The 25151-nt window shown below is 40.7% G+C and overlaps 1 long non-coding RNA gene across 1 annotated transcript; it reads right to left on the bottom strand.

Annotated features, from left to right (window-relative positions):
- Positions 1-1909: 1909 nt before the first annotated feature.
- On the bottom strand, positions 1910-23345 carry LOC128413803 (uncharacterized). The gene is made up of 3 exons (XR_008330466.1): positions 23265-23345; positions 21744-21790; positions 1910-2130 (listed from the first exon to the last, which is right to left on the bottom strand). It is a non-coding gene; the product is annotated as an uncharacterized LOC128413803 (long non-coding RNA).
- Positions 23346-25151: the final 1806 nt, after the last annotated feature.

The raw sequence follows: 25151 nt of genomic DNA, 5'->3' as shown, positions 1-25151 counted from the left end.
CTGGGTTCTTCAGCAGCTTGTTTCCTCTCTGCCTCTGGGCCACCCACCCATCCAACCTCTGCTTCAGCCTGAGTCTGAACTGCTCTCTGCCACAGCCTCTACCTCAAGGGTCAGCAAACTTTTTCAGCAGGGGGCCAGTCCACTGTCCCTCAGACCTTGTGGGGGGGGGCAGACTATATTTTGAAAAAATAATGATGATGCAAGAGCACCACGAGCCCTGCTGGTGGCTGCTTACCTGTGTCTTGCGAGTGGCAGGGGCTGGCAGCGGCGGCAGAGGGATGATGAGCGGTGCGCAAAAGGGCTCCGGAGAGGGGCTGCTTAAAATGGTGGCTGCTTGAGCGCTGCTGCTGCTGGCAGCAACAAACCCAGCCCTCTTCCTCCTCTAGGTAGGGTGGGGAGAAGCCAGGAGGAGAGAGGGAGGAGGTGCTGCTGGCATGTGAGGGAGAGGGAGGGAGAGGGAAAGAGCGTGTGCACTGGCAATCCATGCGGTAATTCCCGGACCGTCCGTGGGCCAGATCCAGAAGGCAATTGGGCCTGATCCGGCCTGCAGGCCTTAGTTTGTCGACCCATGCTCTACCTGTTCATTAAACCCTGTCAACTCTCCTGCTGACACCTCTTCCACCCAGCCTGTTCCTTTTCCCTCTGGCCACTCATTGTCATCCCACCTCCAATCCCCTGTCTTAGAGCCTTCTTCCCCTGGGGGGTTCCCTAGCTGGTGCCTCCCACCACTCCTCTGTATTTAGCCAGTCCAAGCGAGTCTCTACAGTCACAGCAGGTGCTGTAACTCTTCACCGATTTGACTTCATCCCCCAAAAGTGTATCCCTCCATTGTCTTCCGATAGAGATGGATGCCAACCTGTATTAGACATTTAATGGCATTGGCAGTGCCATACAACTAGTCTCCTGGTGGTGGAATTATTGCAACCAACTGAGAAGGAGAGGGAGAGGAGGAGCGGTGGTGTGTGGCCACATCTGCAAGATCCCTAGACAGGCACTGTTGAGGTGAACATCCTTCCCACCACTTCACCTCTACTGGTAAGTGGCTGTGACTGGTAAGGGGGGAACTGGAGTCTCCAAGCAGTTTTTAGCAGCCTTTAACAAACTGCTGTTCCCTCGATTCATTGTGGGGAAGCCATGATTGTTTAAAGTGGTACAATGATGCTTTTAAAATTTAAAGTTGAACTGTTGTACTGCAGATGGGACTCTGGACAAAGATGGGACGTAATGCTGGGGCGTTGTAGAGAACAAATCCCCTTAGCATCCAGATCCAACCATCATTCATCATTTGTGTGTTTGTTTGTATATATATCTGCTCACTCACACATGCATACAAACAAACTCAAAACACAGCCGGATTTGGATAGCAGGAATCTCAAATGAATTATTAAAGTGGATGCTGAAAGCTTATCAGCACCTGTCAGTCAGGTGATATCTCTTCCAGAAGCGAAGGTCAAAAGAGGAACTACCGGCTTTTGGTGCATTTTTGCATCTGATTATGTCCAGATGAAGATGCAGGGAGACAGGCTACAGGCAACCAGGGGTGAAATCCTGCCATCTGTCATCCCTTAAAGCAGTCACAAAACATGTCATTTGCCTGTATACTTTCCTTTTGATCCCCAACAGTAGCTTATAGGAACTAGCTGATTTGGAGCCTGGAACAGAGCAGTCGTGTTTGTTTGTTTCCCTCTCTTGCAGGTTTCTACACACCCTTTCCTTTGTCAGTTTAATAAGTGGGGCCAACAGAATTCTCCAGCTGCCACATACAGTCTGCTGTGTGCATTCCTGCCCCCATCTAGCCACAGACAGATCACCTGATGAGGATGATTAATAAGGGGCGATATCTAAGCACACACTAATTATAAAATGGAGAATCTCCAGGCAAAAAGCTTTAATTAGAGAGTCAACAGATATGAACAGATTTCCTAGGGTCTTTCCAGATGATCAAAATACCCTATAGCTTATAGTTAATGTCCTGGTGATCCTGTGACAGTAATACAGTATCATGTACACATGTGCTGTAGGAATGAATGCCATTATTTCAGGCTGGCGGAATAGCCTTAATCCGGGCTTTTTTTTTCAGCTGGAACACACTGGAACCTAGTTCTGGCACTTCTCAGGTGGGCACCATTGCTATTATAAGAGAACAAGTGAAATGTTCGTGGTGAGTCCCGGCACCTCGTTTTCTAGAAAAATAGCACTAGCTTTCATTCTGATCCTTTAAGCACTAGAGTAGTGGCACACTTAACCCCTGGCAAACTGTTTTATTAAAAAATAAAATAAATAAAAGCAAAAAAAAGTAAATAAAGGACGAGGGCTTATCTGCAAGCAGGATAGTTTTACTGGAGTTCATTATTTTCTTTTAAAAAGGGCTACATGATTGATCTTGCAGTTCAGTGCTCAGCTTCAAATGAAGCGAAGCATTAATCAAATCATGTATATTAATATAGGCATTCATTTTATATAAATGCAATGTTTCCATTCCCAAGATGGCTTACTCTACTGAGCAATAAAACAAAGAATAAAATCAATGAGCAAGCCAAAACATACTTCACAATACAGTGATTACACCAATTAAAACAGCTGAGGGATTATTAAAACATTCCAGCAGAACTAAAACCAGATTGTGCACTATTTAAAAGCCTGGCCAAGCCTTTTTAAAAAGTTTTCACCTGGTACCATAATATATCAGAGTAAGCATCAGGCATGCCACCATGTGGATAGCATTCAATGTGTGGACTGTCACAGCTGAGAAGGCTCCCAGTCACCATCCACATACCATGTGAAATCAGGGTGACCTCAATTGTTAACATGGCCTCAATTGTTAACAATGGCCTCAGTTGTTAACATACAGGGAATAGCAAAGGTTAATAGAGCTAAACAGGTAGCCATGAAATTCACAAGCAGGCATGTGGAAATTGGCAGCTCTTCAAATAAACATAGAGTTGTCCCAAACCATGAAACTTTCAGAGGTGCTGGGAAGTGAAATGGCACCCTGCCACTTCTGGCAGATGGGCTGGAAGTAAATGATTGTCCCTTGCTTAAGCCAAACTCTTTCAACTGTATTCAATAAAGTTGTGGCCTGTTTCGATCCAAAGTCAGTTTTTGGTGTCCTTTGTACTTCTTGGTGGATTAGGGACAGAGGAGTCATGGTACCTTGGTCTGCAAACAATCTAGAAGTTGTATTTTGCATTAATGAAAGTTTCTGAGAAATCTTCTAAGGCGGTTGCATATATAACATACTGCAGTAGTCTAATGTTCCAAGGTGCCCAGACACTCAGGGAGGGGTACAGCCTTAGCTGTTGGGCAATTCATTCCACTGAGGTCATTTGGGGATACAAAATAAGACAGGATCCCAAAGCACCTGAAATAGCAAACCAGTTCCTTTGCAGTGTATGGAAACCTTTGTGCAGACCATGATTGAAACCACTTCCCAAATTCATTGAACCACCAACCCCCATCTGGTGTCAGTTCAGTTACTGACCCTCATTCAGTCCATTTCTGATAGATTTCAGCATCTCCATGGTGATAAAAAGAAAACATAGAGCTAAGCTTAGTGGTGGAGAACCTGTGGCCCTCCAGATGTTGATGGACTCCAGATCCCATAATCCTTTATCATTTATCAAATTGAGTTGGGCTAATGGGAGTTGGGAGGGAAAAGAAATTCGATTCAGATTTTTTGCATTTAAAGGTTAACCTACCAAATTCGCCATTTTGAAAGCAGTGTGATAACCCAAACAAACTTTTCACCTTACACTGCTCAGCATATACTGAGATAATCTGGGTAAAAATGAGATTAAAATGTGGAGGAACTGCTTTGCAACAATGTATATGTTAGGGAAAACTGCATGCAAAGGCACATGTTTTGGGAGAAATTTACACTGAAATGCTGATGAATTTTCAGAACTTAAAAAAACACCAGAGTAATGTGGGTAACTGACTTTCAGATTAGACAAATGAGAAATGGAGAGAAATGGAAACTGACAGATTTTCCCACCAACAACATTTAGAGAGCTACCTGTTCTGCAATACCCTTAACCATATTGACAATACCTTCCTTCAAATCTCCAGTTGCTTTTATGTACGTAAATAAGTTAAAATACCATAACACAAGTGTCCTTCTGTTGTAAGATTGCAAGCTTCTTGGAGCAGAGACCAAATAATTTACAGGTATTTCAAAGATTCAGCACAGCTTGTTTATTCTGTGCATCTGGCCCCAGCAGAGTCTCACCACATGCTACAAAACCAAACGCTAATGGCTTGATGTCGCAAGGTTTCTGACATGAAACTCTTTGCAGTCTCGTCATGTGCCAGGTAGATGTTTTGGTCAATATTGTGACCCTGCACTGAGCAAGCAATTCATTAGTGTCAGTTCTAGCAGGGAAGCAAAGTTATAATTTTATACATTCCAGTGAGTACTTTTTAATCATATTTAAAGTGCAGAGACCTTAATTAAGAAAGGGACACTCTGGGATTTGCATGAGGAGAGGGGGAAAACTAGCTCTGGCAAGAAAGGTTTAACAGATATGCTGCAGGGCAGAGAAGATTGTCCAGGACTATTTTTTTGAAAGCACACATTTAAATGACTGGAGTGAATGAGGTAATCTGTTTATTGTTTCAAACTTGTCATTGATGGGATTACAATGACGGATGCTGCCTGGGACTTAGCTACAGCTTTTGTGCCCTGCTTATGAGCTTCACAGAGACGTCTTTGTGGACACGGTTGAAAGCAGAATGCTCTACTAGATGGACCCTATGTGTGATCTAGCAGGGATCTTGTATATCAGGAAAGTCAAAGAGATACAATCCCTTTCACCCCTCAACCATTTGGCGGTTATTGCAGGCAATTTCATCTGGAGCATTCTGACTTAGCATTCTGACTTAGCTCCTTCCTCTTTCTCACTAGAGAGCAAACAGAAAGAAACAAAGGACAATAGTCCTACATTCCGGAACACAGTAGCATCAAAACATTCTGTCTCCGTCACTTTCCACACTGTGGAATGAAAACATACACCGCCATGTGATAGGAAACAATCCCATGACTGTAAACACGGAGCAAGAATCCTAACATATACTCTACAAGGTTCAGGAGAGAATCTCAGAGTTGACACAGAGTGTATAACATTAAATAAACCAGGGGAACTTCTGGCACACCCATCTCTATATTTGAGATGGGATACCTGTGGTCCTTGAAATGTTGTTGGGTTTCAGCTCCCATAAATCCTTACCATTGGACATCCTGTTGGGGCTGCAGAGAGTTGGGAGTCCAACAACAACTCAGGTGCCACAAGTTCCCCATCTGTGCCCTAGATGTAGTGTGGGGGTATATATTGAACAAACCCCAAAGTTTCTCAAACCCCTTTGAAGTAAGTCAGCCCACACTAGAATATAACTTCAGAACCGTGGGCATGGATAAGGCTGCCTTTCTTCCTTATTTTCTCCTTGGGCCCACAAGAGCTGAACAACATTTCTTTCCTAGGCAAGGCACTTGAACAAGTAGTTATCAGACAAATCCAGGCACTCAGGGATGAAACACATTTTCTAGATCGATTTCAGTCGGTTCCAGCCAAAGATCTTTCTATTTCCCTAAGCCCTGTAAGTCATGTTGTAGCTTTTATCATTATTTTACCTCTGATATTTATTCTTTGCTCTTTATTTTCCTTGATCTGTTTCCCATCTTTCTTGGTGTTCTAAAAGCTGTGCAGTATTTGATTGCATTTTTTATTGTATTGTTGTGTTTTTCATAAGTTATTTTTATTCCATAAATTGTCCATGGAATTTCCTGTTATTATTAGGGTGGTCTATAAATAATGCAAGCAAGCAAACAAATCTCTCTGTTGAGAAGTCAGTCATCGCCAGTATCCAGCTAGACTGGTCAAGCAGCAAAGTGAAAATCAGTAATGAGTAGACCACATCGCCATTTTATGTGTTGAAGGAGTCAATAGGAATTGGCATTTGTTGGTTATTTACTTGAGTCAAACCACTGTTCTGAATCGTTCAGCTTGCAAGCCATGTTTTATCACTTCTTGGTTCAACACACTTTCTGAGACCGCCCAGGATAAATTGAGTTCCAATCTTAAATCAAGGCAAGGAATCAGAAGTCCTGTGAGTTGCATCCTTCTTGGGAAACTTTCCTACACTTTTCATCATATCAACTGGCATGTAGGTAAGATGTCATGCAGCAGTGCCTCTGGATTGCGTAAGTTGAGAAGAAACTTTTGGTCGTCTACACTTGCCTATTAATGCTTGCTTACCACTGATACTTGGGATTGCTGGTACACATTTTTTTTTCTAAATTAAAATGGGAGGCACATGTCTCTCTTATACTTCAAAAATGCCCATACACATAGATTTTCTTGATCAGCTCCCGGAAGATTTAGAAAGCTGTCTTACACCAAGTCATACCATTGGCTCATCTAAGACACTTTTATCTACTCTAGATGTGCATCCCTAAGGTTTCAGATTGGGGTATTTATTTCCCAGCTAGATAGAGCTTGGTATAAAGACACCTTTTTGTGTTCCTACCATTAGTTCTAATACCAAAATGAATCAACAAGGACCTATGATCTGTCTCTTGTCCAAGATGACTGGAGCTCTGAATGGGAGCATTCCTGTTAAGGACTGGAGATATATGAAAGCATTGTCCTGTGTTATTCCCACCCTTACAAGGCAGCACCAAGATTTCTCATACATTCCTAGCTGCCATATATGATTGGTAAGGTACATTTGGCTTGGTGCGATCCCACGCTGTGCCCTGTTAATACTAAGAAGACTATAAGGATTCTTTTTATGAAAAGGCGATCACCTGATGGAAACATTAAAAGAAAAAAATGAGGGTTCATAACATTAATTATATTTTCTTTTGCAAGCAGATATTAAGGTAGAAGAATACATTTCAATATGTGGCAAGTAGATTGATTCAGCTTGGCAGTATTTGTAGAACCCCTTATAACCCCCAACTAAATTAGTTAACAGAAAGTTATGAAATAAACATCCTTGCAGGCTTACATAAAGTTGAACAGCAGAAGTGAGATAAGCAGTGTGAAGTGAGACTAGCTTGCTTTTCATTGTCAGAATTTTGATATGGGCTCTGTTTATAGCTTTAATCCTTAAGAGTGTGTCTACACAACACCTCTGGGAAGGCAACATCTCATTTCTAAGAAAACACTGAGGCATTACAGCTAGCGTATCACAGGCGCGCTGCAAACTGTTATATTGCCAATATACCAGGAATGATTAAAAACAAGCACAGGCATGCCTTACAGTAATCCTGCATTTCTTATTAGACTTCCTAGCATCTGTCGAGGATCCGTTATTGCCAGGAGAGAGAATCTGAGTGCCAAGAGCAGTAGGTGGCCTTTTGATGACCTCTGGTGCTTCTTCTGAACCTTCAGGGTGATGCACACAAGTACACTTGAGACCCTCTGCATTTTGCTAAATGTGTCTAGCACTCTCTCTCTCTCTCTCTCTCTCTCTCTCTCTCTCTCTCTCTCTCTCTCTGTGTGTGTGTGCATTAAAAGCCCTGTTGGAAAAAAACCCATATATTTATTATTGCAAGTATTTTTTTATGTACTTAGAAGATAAAGAGATATGGCAAGAACAAGATTGAAGGCCCAGACCCAGAGGTTAGGAAACACGGCCGGATCTTCTAACCATGAGGACATGCACATCCAGTGCTAATCTTCACTATAGTTAGACCTACCTATATTTTGAAAACCATCTGTCACCATGGTTGCAAACTGAGGTGCAATTCTAGCTATGGTTAGCAATAGTGTGGGCAGGTGTGCATTGCCAAAAAAGAGGATTTGCAACCAAAAAAACAAAAGGAGGCACCATTCTGCAAAATAATTGCATATGCTAATTTTTATGTATAGATGCAAATGTTCAAAGAAATACTATAATTTAAATAGAAATACAATAGTGGGGAAGGTACCAGGGGACTTGGGTCCCCTGCTCAGTCTGTTGACTGGGTGCTGCAAACTGTTGATGGGCGACTTGGGACCTAGGATAGCTCAGTGGACTCTTAATTTCAGGGTTGTGGGTTTGAGCCCCACGTTGGGCAAAAGATTCCCTTCCAACTCAACAAATCTGCGATTATTAACTTCAGGGCTCCATATCTTTAAAACAGACATGGACTTGACAGCCCTCAAATAGAGAACACCTTTGAAACAGGACTGTCCTTGCGAAGTAGAATACATGACCACCCTCTAGCCAAAAAGCTCATGAAGACACAATGCCCACAAGAAAGATGGGAGCTTGGGCAGTGTTAAATCTGTACCAGGTTTCCCCAAAAATATTTGTCAAAATGAGATTTCCTAGTCTTCATAGGCTTAATTTTCATACAAAAGAGAATGCAAGAAGAAGAAGAAGAAGAAGAAGAAGAAGAAGAAGAAGAAGAAGAAGAAGAAGAAGACGACGACTAATGGCAGAGGACAGGAGAACAGCAGGGTGTTAGGCACATACTGTGGAACCCACCAGCTGTATGTATATATAATTACACATGCTACACTTTCAATCCTAAAATTGTGTAGAGCAATAATCCAAAATTTAAGTAAAACTGTTCCTTTTACCCTAACGCACTGAAGGCAACCTTCCCCCAACAGAGGAAACTCCTTGCCCACCTGCGACTTGATTTGTTTCTGCTAAATCAAGAAGTCAGAATACTGCTTTGAGACTCCCAGAATATTGGCAGATTACTCAGTGGCCTATAATCATGTACAAATTAATTTGGGAATGGGGAGAAAAATAACACTATATTCTCAGGTTTCCTGGGATGGATTCATAATTAATGAAGGCATCTGTAAGGATGCGGAATTTTAGTTCAATGAAGTGGATACTAATGAAATAACTCCAAAGGGCTTGTTAAATATTAACAGGCCACTAAAAAAAAAATACTGAAAAAAATCTAAGGTCACTTTGGGCCTCAGCTTGGTGTACAGCTTTATTAGCAGCAATGAATCCACACCCTTCCACAGATATTTTCTGTAGCTTGTGAATTTGGTAAGAAAATGGGATACTGACTAGACAGAAAAATGAGAAGCTCACTAAAAACTGAAAGCAGTTCACTGCATTTTTAAAAACAAGGGAGTGTGGTGGAGGGGGCCCAAATATTATCTACACTTGCCTGAATTGCATTGCTCTAATAACATATCTATCTATCTATCTATCATCTATCTATCTATCTATCTATCTATCTATCTATCTATCATCTATCATCTATCTACAGAGGACACTGGCTGGCATACATCAATTATGTCACAGCCTGGCTGATCCAGAACAGGTAACTGAACAAACAGTGGTAATTCAAAGCAAAATAGTGAGTATCATACAGTCCACATTGTTTAAATTCCCCCCTTTTCCAGTTAGAACTCTATTCCTGCAATACAAGATCTGATCTGACCAAATTTCAGAGGTTTTTAAATTTTATTTTAATGTTGCACCAAGCCTCTTATTTTCAATTAGTTGTGCTGATTAGGTTCAGAGAGGAAAGACAAAATATTCTAACTGCTTTAGCCGGAAAAGCAGAAGCAGCAATATGTCAGATAGCCACCAAACCATTGGCCATTTAAAATCTGGGGATAGGAAAAATTATGATGGGTACTATTAGCAAAAGTTTGGAATTGAGAGTGGGTGAGTTCCAGGTTCCCACTGAATCTTCAGACTCCGGAGAAGTTTTCTGAAGGCTTCCAGGGTTTTTGGTGAATATCTCTGTGTACAACATTATATTTTGACTAGAAGGCATTCAAATGCCTGATCACTGCAAATGACTAGCAATGGTGAGTGAGAGTTAGGTGGAAAGACAGTACCATGTTCCTGGTGTTGGAGTGGTTGGGGGAGCAATGGAATGGCATCTCACAAGTACACACCAAGGCTCTTCTTTTTAAATACGAAAAGAAATGTGGTGGGAAAAGGGTAAAAGAAGGTAAGTAACAGCACCCAGAAGGTAAATGGCACCCCCATTCCATTTGTATGTTGAAAAACATACAAGCTTTTGGTTTCTCAAAGGAAAACTCTTGTTTTTCAGGGTTGGTGGATAGTATCTTTCAAACACGGATATGGTAGGGATGCATTCAACTTGTCCACTAATTTAAATCTGGCAGCCTCCTACCATCTTTGTGAAATGATAAACTGCAGTAGTAAATAAAGCAAATTAACTGCAGCCTTCCGGCTTGTGATATATTCTCAGTGTGGCTCTTTCAAGAGCATCCGGGTCTCTGAAGCAGAAAGACAATTACAGAATTCTGAGCCTTACCATCAGATAAGTGGTGCAGTGTCTTCTTACACCAGTTCTGTCTAATTTTTGTCTTTTGCAGTGGCAGTGTTGCTGGAGGAAATTTCACCATGGTACTACACCAGTAAAGTTCTGCAACATTACTAGTAGACTCCACTGGTATATACAGTCGTGTTTCATATCCTATCCTCATTGAGCTTGCATAAATTGATAGGATTGAGATTTTTTATTGTACTATCTGAAAATTGAAGCCATAGAGGCCCATTTTAGCAGAGACTGGAAGACTGTTGCATCAAACCTTAGTTATGGATGAGATCTGCCATTTCATTTACCATTAGTATTCATGAATATGGCTTTTCTGAGATGGGTATTAGACAGAGCTTGGACAGAGCAATTTATATACAAACTGATTCAGACTGATCCCTTTCCCATCATGAATTGGTTTTCTTCATATTTTCTGTTATCAATACCATGTTGTTTGGGATTCACCTTCCTATGACTTGGTGATTGTATGTATGAAAGGAATATGACTTGTGTTCCTTGTTATTAATACAGTTATTCCTATTAGCTAAATAAGCACATAACCATGTTGCATTTTCTCCACACTTTCAGGCAACCCTGATCAGCTGCCCCAAACCTTCACATTAGCTCTAATGACTGTTTAGTTTGCTTCCCATAAATCTCTCCCCCTAATTACTTGGGCTTGCTGTAGGATCCGGCACACTAAGATGCTTCTAACTCTAATCATGTTATGCTGACTCATTGCTAGTTTACTGTCCCTGCAAGATAAATATGCTCTGAGGATGATGGGATCCAACATTTCCATGTTTTTTCAGATAATGTACCTTTGAGAAATGCTAAAGACTGTTTCCTGCTAAATAAGCAAAAACTGATTCCAGTTAATTAGGAATCCATGCTTGCTCACCTGTTGTTCAAGCGCAAACAGTAGTTGCAGGAACTGTTGCACTACCTTTGATAATGAATCCAAAGATCTCTAAAATTAACAAATCCTCAATCATGTTATTGGGATCTTGAAGTAGATAGTGTGAAGGCTGGAGTTGCTGAATACAGAAAACTCATGCACAAATGCTGAAATAGAAAAATGTGCATGCAGGTTTTGGCGCTCCTTACTTTCCCCAGCAGTGGGAAGCAATAGGACCAGAGATTTTATTGGATTTGTTTCCTGGAAAGATGGTGGAAATTTATGGAGTTTACAAAGCTTACTAGCAATTACATGAGGGGTGGGGGGAGCAAGCAAGCAAACAGCTCTAGTTTTTAACACAGCACAATTCCCCCAAAGAAGCAGCATATCCTCTGTTTGCAAAAGCCAAGTTTGTTTCTTCGTTGCTTGCTACATTCAAACTGCCAAAATATTTTCTTTAGGCCTAAATCCAGTGAGTCCAGTAGCTGGTTGTCATTGGAGGCCTCTGGAAAGCAAATGATCTGCTTTGAAAAGTTTACATAGCCAAAAATTGTATTTGCAATCTATGCCCATTTTGAGGTTTTATTCTACAATCAACTGATATGTAAATTTTATGAATTAAAAGCAAATAGATATATTAGTCAAAACCTAATTTAATTTCAGACATCCAACTGCATTCAGTATGAAATAGGTGTGTGTGTCCTCCATGCAGAAACAACCCCCTCTAAAAAACAAAACAAAACCATAAAACCAACAACTCCAAGCTCCTCCTTGCCAATCAATCACACACACAAAATGACCTGACCAGCTATTATTATCTCCTCCTCCTCCTCTATAGGTCAGATGTTCAGGTGTGTATGTAAAAGCCAGCAATTTGATGCGGTTGCCTTTTTTTAAAAGTAAAAGTCCTCAAGAAATAATTCCTTTGGGTTTTCATTCCAGTTTTCATCCCACCAGCTCCATGCTTTCTGAGGAACATACGCTGAAGTCTTGAAATGGCCCATTGAGATACTTACTTATTCACAATGAGATTTTTCCCTTTACTACTTAAGAGGATTATCCTGAGATAAAAATATGATCCTCTCACATACATTTTTAGATACATTTGGACAGTTTGTGGCACGAGCTTTCTGCTGAGCTATCAAACAAGAGCCTACCACCACACAGGGAGTCAAACTCCCCTCACTTTTTTTCTTTTGCTTGTGCCAATTAGTCATAGTAGGGTGAATGAATGCTTTCCTTTTTCTTTCACAAAAAAAGGGACTGCATTCATAATGATTAGCTAGTCTTCAAACTCAAAATAATATGTAGCTTTGATTGTGATAGCTGTGATTCCCTGCATCTCTTCAGATGATTTCATGTATGCATTTCTGTTATGCAATAACTATAAACATCAAAGGGTTGCTTGCATCTATGGAAGCGACAGCACACATCACAGAATGATCAAGTACCACAGATGGAAATTTTGTATCATTTTGCATCAGCACAAACACAACGCTTTTCAGAGAAGGCAGTTCGCAGGTAATATATGAACAAAATATATGAACGGTAACTTCAAATGATGTAGATGTCGCTGGGCTGTAGCACATTCTTTTCTCAGGTGAAAAAGCAAATGGAAATATAAAAACATCCTGCCTGTGTATTAACATGTCAGGGAGGTCAGGCCTGAACAGGTGTGGGGGACTGGACTTTCAACTCCCATCAGCCCTACATAGGCAAGGTGCTGGAGAGTGTGGTGGTAGTTCTTCATGCTTGAGAGAAATTGATTATCTGCGTTCTTTTCATTCTGGGTTCAGACCAAGGCATCCCACTCCATCTGTCTCGGTCACCCTGGTTGGTGACTTTTGTGGGGAGACAGAAAGGGGGAGTGTTGCTCTGTTGATTCTTCCTGGCAGCTTGGCAGCTCTCTGGAGCAGCTCTTGGGGGGTGGAGACTGGGAAGTAGGAGACAATTTCCAGAGAGTAGCAATGGGAACTTTAAGTCCACACCCTGGGAGCTTGGTATCCCACATGGGTCCATCTGATTCCCCAGCCTATTTGACGTTTGTGTGAAGCCCTTGGGGGATGTCATCAGGGGTTTGAGAATGATGTGTCATTGGTAAGCTCAACTGAATGAGTGAACACTGCAGCTCTCCTACAGAAACCCAGACTGGACCCATTGGTTTAATTCCTCTTATTGCTTTGTCTAGCGCCAATTCCACATCTTCTAATCATTTTTGTTTTGTTCTGGATCTCAAATTCCTATTGCAACCCAACCCTTTATGATAGAGTCTATGAGCTGCCTAAGGTTATAATCCTGGCTCTTCAGCTAAGTTTGTCAAGAGTCCTTCACAATCACAATAGTCACCCTCTTTTTGAATTATTTTGTGGAACTTGTATCTTTCAGCTGTATTGTATTTATTGGTATGCTTTGTTAGCACATGTCTGTAACACAGTTACTGCACTGCTTTTCCTCTCATCCTGGTTTAGCTGCATGCTGTTAATGACATTTTCAGCCTTGTTTTCAGGTATGAGCATAACTTATGTACTATATTCTGCTCTTTTCTGCATAACCTCTTGCTTGCTTGTGTGTGTGTTTGTGTGTATTTATTTTCCAAGATTCAATAGCTTTACCTGGACGTTTGAGGTCTCTCTCCATCTCTTCAGCAGTTTATCTTTTATTCTCCACTGCTTCCTCTAAGAAGAAGCAGGATCTGGAATTTTTTTATTATTAATTTGTCAAAATAAGAGTTACTGTGTTGTATAAAAATACTCACAAAACACTTTTCTCTGTCTATTCCAGTTGGCTAGGTGGTACGAAGACTCAGCTAGTTCTGTTACCAGCAGCATGCAGTCAACAAATTTAAAGAGACAGTGTAGCATTCTTACATTTGGCATCATCACTAGTTTTACATTTTCAGGTTTGCTCTGGACTCTGGACTTGTTAAAAACTGCTGATCACGCCCCCCCTCCCATTGCAGGCCCCGGGTGTTTTATATTGAAATGTTGCTTTGACTTGGCAGAAACTAGACCTGGTAACTCTTCCAGAGAGAGAGAGAGAGAGAGAGAGAGAGAGAGAACTTCTTCCTTTTCCTGAAAACTGTCTTTAGTGTGTAAGTGTAGATTTCCTTATGGAGGTGGGCAATACACTTTAGCCAAATAAGTTATTCTAGCCCAAAGCTGGAGTAAGCCCTTTATGTAAGCCAATAATTTTGGGTGGATTCCAAAATCAGATTACAAATTAATACAAATTAAAAAGTAAATGCATCGCCAACACACTGGAAGCAGGATATCTTCCCAGAAGCAGTTTTGCTTTCCTTCTTGATCTCTCTCTCTCTCTCTCTCTCTCTCTCTCTCTCTCTCTCTCTCTGTGTGTGTGTGTGTGTGTGTTTATTGCCTTGGAATTTTATCTGTGCAGACTTCCTTGAGAGTCAGGCAAGCTTCATTCTTGCTGCAAGATGAAAGGAAAGGGTAATCCTTGAGTCCTCAGGCTCCTAAAACATCATTTAATGTATGCTTTGTAGTTCACATCAAAGGTGGAGAATTGCACACAACATGCTAATTGTTCCTCAGAATTTGCCTCTCATTATTTTCTATTTCTATATCATTGTTTGTATTCTTGGCCAGAGTGGCTTATTTCCTGGCCACAATAACAGCAGGAATTGTATATTTTGTCCTGCAGCATAATATCCAAGGCTTGGGCCTGACTAAATATCAAATCATTTGAGGATGTTCACAATTTGCAATATTTTGCCTTCTGCATTTAGATCTTGTGTGTTCTGCAGAATGTAGAACCTTGTAATAAGGCATTTACATGTATAAGACTCCTGCTTGATTTTCCTAGATGAATATCATAACTGCAATCACATTGCTTTTATTGAAATGTTCACACAAGTGTACTCAATAACTTTTAGAGTAGAGCTCAGACCAGTTGGATGATGTTCAGGCTTCTTCATTCAGGATCCTCCCTTCTGGAAGGGACCATCCTCTGATTCTGCCCTCTGAAGTACCTCTCTCCCCCAAACTTCAGAGAAGCCAAAAGCTAGAAAATAAGCTAAGCCAGTCAGTTCCTTGAGAAAAGTGAGGCTAATCAGCCTAAGTAATGGTTTATTATTATTATTATTAGTAGTAGTATTAGTATTAGTATTAGTATTAGTATTTATTAAGCATGTAAGTACAGTATTTTGCAGTCATAATACTACAAATTAGTGTTCTAAGTCACAGCAAACAAGTGAAGAGAGAGAAAGAGAATAAAAATACATGTTGCATTAACAAACAGCTGTAGTGACAAGTGGAAAGATATTTACAACATCTGATTCTTTTCACTAAATTCTAAGTTATTTATTTCTTAATTTTTAAAAAAATTAAATAAAAAATATAGTCTCAAAGTATTCTCATCAATGCATATATATTTATAGTTTCATGTACCTTATTGCACCAGTATATAATAAAAATATTGCATTCTTCAGCAAAATTCCATTCTTCAGTAACCAAGATGGCGCCCTCCAGATATTGTTGAACTCCAACTCCCATCAGACACAGCCAGCATAGCCAAAGGTCAGGAATGAATTATTAATTTTTTTTAAATTTCTATCCTTCCTCCAAAGAAGAAAGTTGTAGCCCAACAATATCTGAAGGATATCATGTTTACTACCCCTGCTGTAGATGGAAATTGGGAATAACAGGGACAAAACTAGGTGTCAGGGGCTGGATGAAGAGGAGTGGTGGGAGGCACAGGCTAGGGAACCTGTAATGGTTGAATTGGCTGTAGATCCCCGCACAGTTAAGTTTGTTTGCCATAAGGAGCTGTCCACGGTGCTGAATGTGGTCTTTCTGCTTGATTCAGACTTGTGGCTTAGCACTGCCTGCTTCCTCTGCGTACTTCAAAGTCCCCACAGAACTGCATACTCTAAAGGCTCCTTCTAGCCAGCCGTAAGGTTTAAACCACCACCACTCCTGCTTGAAGGTCACATTGTATATTTTTCTCTCTCCCCCCTCCCCAGACACACATACACACTGCAGAACATCCTTGGTGGTAGCTGTGCCCTGGCCACTATTAGCTATCAAGCCTTAACTGGCCACTGAAGAAGCAACTTCCAGAAATGTGTGCCCACAGAAAAAACACCATCTGAGCCTCAGCAAGCAAAAAACATAAACAAAAGGTAGTACCTTAACAGCCGTTAACATTAATATTACTTCTGTGGTGCAGTTAAATCCATCACAGGCAATGACATCCTTTACACCTTTCCCTCAAAGTCCAAGTAATACCATAATTAATTATATCTGAAGTTGTGTTCCTATTGGAGCTGTCAACTTTAAAAACGATGTAGTTGATAAATTATTTGCTCAAAACTGATTTATTAATTAAAATGTAAATAAATTTGCATATTACCAAAGCTTCACTATAGATGCCCTTTTGAAATGTTGGAGGAAGTGTGAGGACTTAACATTTAATAAACAAAAAGCTGCTTCTCACTGTTATAAGGAAAGGCCATTCTTAATGGTTTCATTTTTCATACAGTAACACACACAAACCAAAACAGTCTTAAAAACAATAAAATAATCACAAGTGTTCTCCAGCCTACCAATTAAAATGTGTCTAGACTGAATAATCAGCCAAATTCTTAGTTGATTAATCTATCAAACCAATTAAAGCTTGCAGTCCATGACTTCCATTCAACTCTTTTCATGAGCAGCATATAGTGGTCTTGAATGAAGATATACAACTGGATCTCCATCTTTCACACAATGGCACAGCCAGCCAGTTCACTCACAGCCTGGTATGGGTGCAGACCTCACTTGGTGGATTAGGGAACTAATTTTAAATCATTTGAACCTTGAAAACTGGCTATACATTTCTGTCTCCATGCACTTCTGTTTCTATAAATAACTGACTGGTAAGACAATTCTCTCTTTCAGAAAGTCATAACAATTTCTTCTCATCTCCATCCTTTAAAAAGTCCTTTTAGAGTACATGATGTTTTGACAATGTTTATTTAATCATTGTCAGCTGCTGGAAGATGTTGTTCTGCAAGCTGTCCAGAGATGGAACATACTGTCACAGTTAATATTAACGGGTGAATATTTCAACATTTGATGGAGCTCTAGAGAATATGCAATCTGAGGATGAACTTTGAAACTTTCTTTAACTATTTTTTATTCTGGCACTTGGAGAAAGAAGGAAATATTTAATGGCCTCCTCTAGTAATCATTTGTATGAGAGGTAATCATAATACAGAATGTATGAAATTTTAAAAATGAGGTTAGGCATATGGTGGGCAAGTTAAGAGTAGGGATGATCCCAAAATTCTCCTCATCCAGATGCCTCACTGGATTTTGGAACTCTCCTCTTGTTCCTGACGTGGAATGGATGCATTCAGAATGTTTATTTTTCAAAGTTTCTACAGAGTTCCAGTGCTGACACTCTATCCTCTATACTACGCTGGTCCCTTAAGGATGACAACGGTATGATTTGCATGGCACTTTAGAGTGCTGAAATCTCTTCACATACATTATCCCAGGAACCTTTACAATCCCAATGGTGGGGTGGTGGAGTGAGAATGGGAAATATGCCCGTGATCACCCTGGTTGTGAATTTAGGGTGGCGAGGAAACATGAACTCGTTTCTCTTCCTGTTTCACAGCTCAGTCTCCATAAGCAGTAAGCCCCACTGAACTCAATTGGATTTACTTATAATACATGCCCACAGGTAATAAAGTTCATGTAATGATAAATTTCAGTGGGGCTTACACCCAGCTAAGTGGGAAATAGGATTGCGGTTGGAGACTGTGCTTGTAGCCACCATGCTACAGTAGTTCCACAGCACTACTGGTAACTGGGAACACTGTGAGGGAGCTACCCAGGCCAAAGTGCTGCTTGAATGCACTCTCTTGAATTACTTTGTACTCTGTCAGGCTTGAGGAATTCTCTCCCTCCCCCGATGGCACCAAGAAGCAGGGATGAAACACAAAAGTTCTTACTATGATTTATTCAGCCATCACGGTGAAAGACATATAAATATGGTCCTTCCTCAATGGTGGCATTGCTCACACTGAGCTCCTTCCCCTTCCCTCTCTAGCAACAACACCTGCTTCTATGGCATTTGTCCATGGACAATTGTCTCTGCACTCTTTGTTCTTGCCCCCTTAATGAACACCACGGTTTTTGAGGGGGGCTGGTTATGCTGTCCAGTGACATGTCAGCTAGCTGTTTGCCTGTCTGAGTTGTTATCTTCCTCAAAGCCCTGCTGTAGTTCAAGACTGCATTCCTCCTATCTGGAAGCTACAGGAGAGCGGGGAGAGACCTCCACCATTCCTCCTCCTCTGTCAGTAAAATCCCTGACATACTCCAAGGGATGGGTTTGTTCCGATTTTGCAAATGGGTTTTAAAAAAACCTAAATCCTTTATAACTTCAGCTTTACTCTTTTAAGAATCATGTACAAGCTTGAAAAAAATACTTCCTGAGTGTGTCCCAATGTGACATTTGACCATGTGATAGTGAACACAAATAAGCTCTAAAGAAAAAGGAATCATACAGGCAAAAAAGGAAAACAGCAAACATTACTGAGTTAAGCATACAATGAAGTCAAGAGCTCATCTAGCAGTTTAATGTCTTCTGCCTCCTCTGCCAGCATTCTTGTTACTATGACAGAATGATATATGACCGTTAACAGCTTAAATCCTTAGAGCGATACCTAAAAAGTTTCCCCCCTGTATATTTGGATTTTTTGGGGGGGAGGCTCCTCCCCCCAAAAATAATGCTTATCAGGGCCAGCAGATTCCCAGCAGTGATGTAATGGACTGCAGCTGAAAGCAAAAATGTATTTGTTTGCTTGTTTAAAGTATTTATGTGCCACCCTATGGCTTATAAAACTGCCAGGACAGCTCATAAAAAACCATAAAAGGAATATCAAGTACTATAACAATGGACAGAATCTTGCACAATGGGTAAACAACATCACCCAGCTTTAGTGTCATACTGGAAAGCCTGGGGTAAACAAGGTCTTTGGCTAACCCTGGAGAGACACCAGGTTTAACTCCAACAGATTAGTCTCTTTTGGGAACATAACAATTTTGTTCATTCATGTTCCACATTAGAAATGGTAGGTCCGAGTGTGTGCATTATAGATATGTGTATTACCAGAAACAACAGCACAAGAGGTCTGGAGGGTGGCAACACAAGAATAGGCCTTCTCTGCAGTGGCTCCCCATCTGTGGAATGCTCTCCCCAGGGAAGTTCGCCTGGCACCTTCATTATACACCTTTAGGCACCAGGCAAAAATGTCCCCTTTTAACCCTTTGGTTAATTTGATTGACATCCTATGCCCTTTTAAAATGTGGGGTTTTCGTGGGGGTATTGGGTTGTTGCTGTTTTTATTTTGATTATGTATTTTGTGCTTTCATATTTTGATTTTAATCTGTGAACCGCCCTGAGACCTCTGGGTATAGGGCTGTATATAAATTCAAGAAAGAAAGAAAGAAAGAAAGAAGACAAGAACATGAGTGCTTTGAGTCTTTCTCCTCATCGTCTCCTCCCTTACTCTATATTTTGTGACCTGGCAACATTATGCAATGTCCTAATACCCACCAATGGCAGGTAGCATTTCTGCTTAATGTCAGGGTCAGAGTTCACAGGCCTAGTCATATGAGGTTCTCTCTTTTCTTGACTAGATGGTGCATACATTTCTCAGACATCGGCTTGGCTTTATGACACAAGGGCTTTCTGTCCAATGCCATGAGATCCCAGGCTGTACATTAGTCACATGTTCTCTTTCTACATGGCTCTACTGACGACTCAAAGGAACACTAGAAGGTGTCTCAAATCGAATCAGTCCACTGGTTTATCTAGATCAGTACTGTCTTCATTAAGTGGCAGTGGCTCTTCAGACAAGGATAGCTCCCAGTCCTACCTGGATATAATGGGAACTGTACCTAGGATTGCTTATATGCAAAGCACACAATCTACAGCCATTCCCATGTGAATAAACTTGGTCCCCAGGAAGTGATAGTGAGCGAGGAACTGGAGTGCCTAAAGGATCTGCCAAAGGCTCTACAGTGGTACCTCAGGTTAAGAACTTAATTCGTTCTGGAGGTCTGTTTTTAACCTGAAACAGTTCTTAACCTGAGGTATCACTTTAGCTAATAAGGCCTCCTGCTGCCACCGTGCCGCTGCTGGGCGATTTCTATTCTCATCCTGAAGCAAAGTTCATAACCCGAGGTACTATTTCTGGGTTAGCGGAGTCTGTAACCTGAAGCGTCTGTAACCCAAGGCACCTCTGTATTGCTATTAACATCAGAAAAGAGAGGAGATTAAAGAGTCCTTTGCCTGCATCTCTGCTTGGGTAGATATGGGTGCAGGCAATGTTCCTGAGATCCTTCAGTAGGAAGGGCAGGATGTAAATTCAAGAAATAAAGAATCAGCATTTGCCCAGTGCAAAATATGTCCCTTTTAAAAAGGAGTTGCCAGCCAAGGATATAAAACATAGGAAAAGGACCCTCCCTCTCAGGTATGTATGTATATATATATATATATATATATATATATATATATATATATATATCTTTTGCATTAGGGTTCTGATTGAACCATTAAATTGTTCTAATGGCTGATTGAGTCATTAGATTAATTAGTTCAAGAACTTACAATAAATTAAAAAGACTCCCCAATTAATTGGGCATTTAAGGGGGGCATCTATCCAAGTACTTACAACAGCCACAGAGGAAAGCTGCCACATTACAGATTTATTAATTTATTTAGTATTTATCTTATTCTCTTCCTTTTCTCACAAGCTTCCTATCATGAGACCTCAGGGTGGTTAACAATATTCATAAAATGCAACATTAAAAGAACTCCTCCTGGCTCAAAGAGTAGAGGGTGATGCCTGCTGAGCTATCTGAACATCTTTTTAAAGTATATTTTCTTTCTTCGGAATTGTTTTTTGTATGTGTGCATTTCCGTGCATATCATTTAAAGCATGCTTCCTTTCTTCATAGCCATTATTTTTATTCAGAAGTATATTTCATCTATCAATGGATTGTTTTATATTATCTGTTCATGAACATTTATTTAAGGAGTGGTAGCCCCATGTTTGCAGGTAGTGCTTGGATGAAATCAGTTTATACCGTAACAACAGGCTAAAACGGAGGCTGTTACACTTCAGTGTGTTGTAAAATATGCACATTTTACTGCTCTAATTTGGTCTAATTGGCTGGTAGTTTCTCTTTGTTCGGTGTTTTTGCATGGCTTTTCAGTAGTCGGAAATATCTGATTCCTCACTATTACTGGGAATGCAAACGGAAGAATTATGACATACAAGAAAGTAAATGGAAGTGGATAATTGCAAGCCAAAGTGGATGTTTTGATCCGCTTGTAGGGAAAACAGGTGGCAGAAATTTCATTGCCAACATGTTGGTTGCATAAATTCCAGCCTCTTAAAATAATACCTATAAAAACGGGCTATTTAAAGATCATTTGAATGTTGATAATAGGCATCTTCTGAAGAGCGCGGTGGAAAATGTGTATAATTTTCAAAATAATCTGAGGAAGATGTTGAAGGTTTACAAAATGGGAGAGGCTGGTAACATTGCCAACTCTTCCCTCAAGCATCTAACTTACCAGTCTGGTGGTATGGCATGCAGCGTGCCAGAAACTTCCCAAGCCAGCTAATAAATTGAGCAGAACATGATGCATTGTCAATGCCATCTGCTCCAGGTCTCAGCACTGACACAGAGCAGCAACTTCTGCCCCAAATGGATCAGGCCCTCCCCCAAATGGTGGTCTTGGCCATTCTGAAGCCAAGCTTGTGGTTTACCTCTCTCCAGACTAACCATGTGCTGAAACCAAGGTCTATCCCATTGTTTCTGATTTGTCTAGGAGGGCTAAACAATGAGCTCTTGTCTAGGCAACATGTTAAGTCAAACCATAGCCATCTGCCATGGATGCTTTAGTTAAGATTCCTGCATAGCAGGGGGCTGAACCACATGACCTTTGGAGATACCTTCCAACTCTACAATGTTATGATTCTATGCCTTAGCTCAGTGCAGCAGCAAATTGACTGGGGAAGAGTGACGTGGCCAGGATTTTCTGAAGCCTGCACACTTGTGCATTTGCACTATGCCATGGTTTGGTTTGGCTTGACGTGACATGTGAATCAGGCCACCATCTGTTATTTGGCTTTCCGAATTGCAACAACCATGACAACTAAATCAGAGAAACCAGCAAACTCACAGAACACTTTCTGCAGAAAAGATGTCCTCTGCATTTCACTGATTGCAAGTATCTGCTAGATATATGTTTCCTGAAGCGTCTCTTTCTCACAGACACAAGAACAATGTCTCAAAGAATGATGTTTCATAGAATCATAGTGTTGGTAGGGACCCTGAGGGTCATCTAGTCGAATCCCCTGCAATGCAGGAATCACAGGGTTATACTTCCACGCAGCAGCTCTCAACTTTCACTGGCTTTCTGGGAGAGCTATCCATTGGTAGCCAATTCAGAAGAATTTGCAAAATCTACCAGTGTGTCTGTTTTATCTGCTTTCTACCAGCTTTCATATCTTTGAAGGTTATTGTGTGGGAGCTGAACTGAAACACTTGTCAACCCTCTGTGGTTGGCATCATTGAGAATCTGGTTGCTGTATTACATGCATGATAAACCCACGATAAACAGTTACCTTTAAAAGGAGAACTGGAAAGAAATGATTTTATTAAACAGACCATCAGCTGCACGTCTCGCAATGTGAGACAACATTACTGAATGTAAGGATGTTGGGTGCCACATCTGATACACCAGGGGGGGGGGGGACACACCACACAATTTAAAAACCACAACCAGCCATCTGGTCCTCTCCTCCAAAGAGCAAACAAACAATGTGTTTCAAAACATTTCAATTCTGTTAGCCATATCCTTTATGACTTGGAAACATTTCCTATTATGTCTTCAGGGATATTATTTATGAATTCCCAAATTTTGAGAATTCATATGGAAAGGTGATCATAAAGATGGACTGAAGCTGAGCAGGACAGGAACCCTAAGTTCCCTAGCCCTCCTTTCTCAGCTGACTTCATCCCATCTTTCTTTCTTTCCATCCCTGCTCTCAGCCCCTTGGCGAGACATTTTCTCTGTCCCCCAGCTTACCTTCACCCTTACTTCAGACTTCTGCATCCTTCCTGTCCTCCCTTCAGTCGGGCTCAGCTCTAACCTGCTCCAGTGGCTGTGCTTGGAGAAAGCACTCCCCACCAATGGACAAGAATTCTGAGATGTGGGGATTGGTGCATTGGCTAGTGATATCACAAAGGCAGTACTATCACTAGCCAATGCACCAATCCCCACATCTCAGAATTCTTGTCCATTGGTGGGGAGTGGTGTAATGCCTGCAGATGATGTCACAAAGGCATTACTTTCTCCCTAAGATGCGGAAACCTTTCATGTCAGTTGCCCATGTAGTTGCTAGGATAAAAAGGCATTTCGAAGCAACCTTCTAGGGGCCACATGCCAGTGGCTGGTGGAGTCAGGGGCAGAAGTAGCAAATGCACGCAAAGGCTAGTTTCTTCACACACTCACAAGCCGATCTCTATCCTCCATCATCCAAACAAGAAGCATTATCAGAGATCAAGAGCAAACCTCTGGATCTATAGATTCAGTACCCAAATGCCTGATGCTTTTAACCTGACACATGTGCCCTGTTTCCCCTCAAATATAAAAATAAATCTCTTGCAGATGCAGCACTCATTAGAATCATTAAATTCTGGGCATTCTTAAAACTGCCACCAGATCTCTCAGCATTTATTTGAAAGCCCAGCTCAGTTACTGAGCAAAGCAGAAGCCAAAACATTTAACTAGATTGTGTTAAATCCACCTGAGTTTTGCCATCTGAAGCACGTGGGTGATTTCTTCCAACTGTCATTGATATTTTTTTAATTAAAAAAAAACAGAATTAGTCATTGTATACTTCCTGACTATGAAAGGAAATATTTATAAAATGCTCCCTTTTAAGGATTTCATCAGCATGATAGCATCAAGAAGCTGAGAGAAACTTCATATTTTTCTTTTCAGAAATACTTGCTACCAAGAGCTTTCTTAAAGGGGAAAAAAATGAAGCAAATTTGGAAGGTTATTGCTGAAATAAAATAGCAGAGGAATTCTGAGGTTATTTATTTTACTTTATTACATTTATATCCAACCTTTATTCTATCATGGAACCCAAGGTGACATTGTGGTCACCCATCCAGGAATGACCAGATTCAGGCCTGTTTAGCAAGGTGATAACCTTATTGTCTTAGATAACTCATACCCTGAGTTAGCCAAGATAATTTCGATAAAACTAGGCAGCATTTTTGAGGGGAGTTCTACTGAATTTTAGGCTGTCACCACAGTTTACTTAAAGCAAAATTTCTAGAGAGTTTGGGGGTTGCTTCTCAGGCAAAACCTCTGACAAATTTTAGTGGAAGCAGAAAGTTTTGCAGCACACTCCTTTAGTATTAACCAAACAAATATACCAAATTGAAGGGGGGGGAAGTGTGCAAGTTTATCACCCAACCTTTCCCCTCTACTCTCTCCCCCTATCTCTGGGATACCATATTGTCTTACACTGAACGTAACAAAAAAAACTTTATAACCTGTACGTTCTTTTGTATTTCATGACCATCTTTAATAATAATGAAATAGAAAAAAGAGCTATTTCTTGAAGTAAAGTTACCGGGATGTTGTGACTGATACAATTACATATATTCTAATACTTCGCTGGTCCACAAGGCTCTGATATATGGGTGTAAATTGATTAAATAGATTTAATGGCTTTAGGTATTGCATTGGACTGCTTCCCCACAGGCAATACATTACATTACAGTACACTAATTCATTTGAAACTGATATGCAAATTATAATCCTCCCCACATTCAGATCACAGGAGGCAGAGGAAGGAAAGTCAAGAAGTGTCAATCTCAGATAGAAATGTATAGAAAAAGTGGCTATGATGAGAATAAAAGCACAAATTACTTTAAATAGGTGAAAAGTCGTTCTGGA

The sequence above is a fragment of the Podarcis raffonei genome, chromosome 5, assembly GCF_027172205.1.
Source record: "Podarcis raffonei isolate rPodRaf1 chromosome 5, rPodRaf1.pri, whole genome shotgun sequence".
NCBI lineage: Eukaryota > Metazoa > Chordata > Lepidosauria > Squamata > Lacertidae > Podarcis > Podarcis raffonei.
This window is presented reverse-complemented; position numbering and strand designations above follow the sequence as displayed.